General features: G+C 44.2%; 1 pseudogene; it reads left to right on the top strand.

Annotated features, from left to right (window-relative positions):
- The first annotated feature begins 326 nt into the window (after nt 1–326).
- On the top strand, nt 327–2,850 carry LOC112860503 (serine/threonine-protein kinase MARK2 pseudogene; annotated as a pseudogene).
- The last annotated feature ends 399 nt before the right edge of the window (nt 2,851–3,249 follow it).

The following is a 3,249-nucleotide window of genomic DNA, read 5'->3' as shown; positions in this document are numbered from 1 at the left end:
AATAAATATAATGTACATGAACAAAAAGCTATTGGGAGTTCTCAGCAATTCTTTTTTAAGACAAATAGATTTTTTAGACCAAAAAAATGAGAAAAAACACTGTGGATGATCACCAGCCAAGATTGGTCCGTTTCTTGCTGTGACCTCACAGCAACCATTATTATAGAATTCCAAGCACCTATATAAGCCCCTGGTTGGGCTGAGATTTGCTGTGCTTCTAGTTCAGGAAGCTGGTTTTCAATGACCTGAAGGACATTTGACTAAAGTTAGCTTGTTTTCTCCTTGGCATTGTGGGTTTTTGTATATTTTGTTTGTTACTTTTTTTCCCTCACTTTCCCATTTTCTTTATCTTTTCTCACTTTCTATTTTTCTGACTTTTCTTTTTTACTTTTACTTTTTTTCTTCTTTTTTCTTTCATTTTTAAAAGTTATTCTTTTTTCTCACATCTTTTTTTTCGCATTTTTTTAGTATTTGTTTTTAGTTCATTTTTAGTCTGCCATTGTGTTTTGATTCCATCATAAAGATCAGTTCATCAGGTGGTCTTTGGAAGTGATTTTTTTTTGAGGTGACCTGGCCAAGCTTCTCACCAGCTTATCCCGAGCTTAAATTCCCAAGCTTGCTTTCAAGCCCAGCTGTTAATCCAACATGTTACAGGGCTTCTCAGCCATCTCTGCTTAGGAGAACCATGTTGGCAACAACCAACTCTTCAAGACCATCAGCAAGTGTACCTTTGTCGTGGTGAACTTGGCCTGACACATCCTGACTAGGAAAAGGTAGCCATAAAGATCACTGATAAGATCATCAGAATTCCTCCACCCTCCAGAGACTATCCCGAAAAGTAAAAATCATGAAGGCTTTCAATCATCCCAACATAGTGACATTATGTGAAGTGATGGAGACTAGGGACAAGCAGCCTTGTCATAGAGTATACTAGTGGAGATGAGTACCTAGTGGCTCATGAAAGTATGCAAGAAAAAGAGATCAAAGTCAAATTCTGCCAAACAGTGTTTGCTATACAGAACTAGCACCACAAGTTTATTGTCCATAGAGACTTAAAGAAAGAAAACTAGCTCTTGGATGCTGACATGAACATCAAGATTGTAGACTTTGGTTTCAGCAACTAATTCACCTTGTCAACAAGTTAGATAACTTTTGGAACAGTCCCCCTTTATGCTTCCCTGGAACTCTCCCAGGGTCCAAAGTATGAGGGACCTGCCATGGCTATGTGAAGCCTGGCAATCATTCTCTATACATTGGTCAGTGGATCCCTGCCTTTGATGGACAGAACTTTAAGGAGCTGCAGGAAGAAGTGAGCAGAATATACCATCTTCCTTTTGACTTGTGCATGGAATGTGAAAACCTGCTCAAGAAATTTCTCATTCTCAATGTCCTAGCAAGAGAAGCACTTTAAAGTAAATGACGAAGGATCCATGGATGAATATGGGTCATAAAGATGAGGAACTAAAGACTTATGTAGAGTCAGTCTCTTGAGTACAAAGACCTCACAGACTGAGCTGATTGTGTCCATGGATTACTCCGTGAGAATATCCAGGACTCATTGACAGGCCAGAGGTACAAAGAAGTGATAACCAGCTATCTGCTTCTGGGATGCCAGAGATCCAAGCTGCAGGCCTACACCCTCACCCTGAAGTCCCAGCCTTCAGCAGATCTGACCAACAGCAGCACTCCCTCCCCATCCTATGAGGTACAGCACTGGGTCTCTGCCAATCCCAAGCACTGAGTTTCAGTGAACCTGTCATTCCTATCTTTAGTTGCTGTATTAGTCAACTAGGATGACCATAGCAAAATGCCACAGACCGGGTGCTTTAAACAACAGAAATTTATTTTCTCACAGTTCTGAAGGCTCAAGTTCAAGATCAAGGTGCTGTGAGGGTTGGTTTCTAAGTGAGAGATATCTTCCTGGCCTCCTCTCTATGTCCACACATGGCCTTTCCTCTGCACCTGTGTAACTCTAGGGTCTCCTCTTCATATGAGGACACCAGTCATATTAAATTAGGGCCCCAGCCTTATGACCTAATGTAACTTTTATCACCTCTTTAAAGGCCTTATGTCTAAATAACATTGTGGATTGAGCTTCGTTACATGCCTTGTGGGGGAAGGGAGGCCACACAATTCAAATCACAACAATTGCTCCTCTAGGAATACTCAGAGGAGCAAGGCAGATTTTGAGAGGATCAGGAGACAAAGCAGAACACAAGCAGCAAAACTATCATGCCTACCAGCCCCCTATCCTGCCTAGAGAGGAAGGAGACCACCCCTCACCCCTCAGCAAACAGCAATCTGTCTACCAGCACAAACGAGAGCAGGAATTCCCCACTTCGGGAAAGAGCCAGCCTTGGCCAGACCTCCACGCAGAAAGGTAAAGATAACCTAATGATGCCAAGGCCCCAGCACCTCTGGGGCTTCTGTTTCCCCTGCAGTCTCCCTGGCCTTTTCTTGCCAATGCCAAGCATCCAAGTCAGCCTGGGTGTAACTCAACCAGGCCTCTGGGCCTCACCCCATGTTGGGTTACTGTAAAGCGCTACAGCCCAGCACAGCCCTCCAGTGTGTCCCTGTGGCCTCCCCTTCATCCCACTGCATCAACAGCAGTGCTAGAACCTCAGATAATACCAATTTCCCCCAGGTTGAATCCAAACTAAACTCCATACACACTGGGTGGCTCCAGCAGGCATGGAACTAGCAGATTTTGCCCCAGTGTGCCCCCAGCCTCTCCCTCTTGTAACAGACACAGCCAGCAGTGGGCCACTGGAGGCTGCTTCAGCAGGTGCTCCTTCAAGGGTACATGGAGGCCTCTTTGTTTATGATTTGATGGAATGAACATGAATGAACCTAAAAGCAAAAATCAAGTGGAGATGCTCAAACCTGGAGAGGTCAAGCCACACTCATTGCACTTTATGGGGAATATGACTGTCACAAGCTCCATAGAGCCCAACAAGATGATGCGAGAATTCAGCAAGGTGCCTGACACAAATAGCTGCCCGTACAAACTGAACAAGAAGAAATGGTGCTGTGCATGTGCGGCACCCCAGGGCCAAGAAGACTTCCTGCGGTGGTAGGTGGAGGCGTGCAGACTCCCATGGTGGTCTCCCAACAGGGTTCATTTAAATGCATACCCAGCATCTCCATGCCCCACAAAAACAAAATAACAAAAGCAGTTAAGCTTTACAGGCTGCCAGATTTTTAGGGCAGTTTAAACTACTCTATATGATACTATAATGATGGATACAT

Source organism: Puma concolor, chromosome A1 (assembly GCF_028749965.1).
Source record: "Puma concolor isolate L17-30 chromosome A1, mPumCon1.1.hap2, whole genome shotgun sequence".
In the NCBI taxonomy this organism is placed as follows: Eukaryota; Metazoa; Chordata; class Mammalia; order Carnivora; family Felidae; genus Puma; species Puma concolor.
The sequence above is the reverse complement of the archived record's forward strand: the minus strand, read 5'-3'. Positions and strand labels throughout refer to the sequence as shown.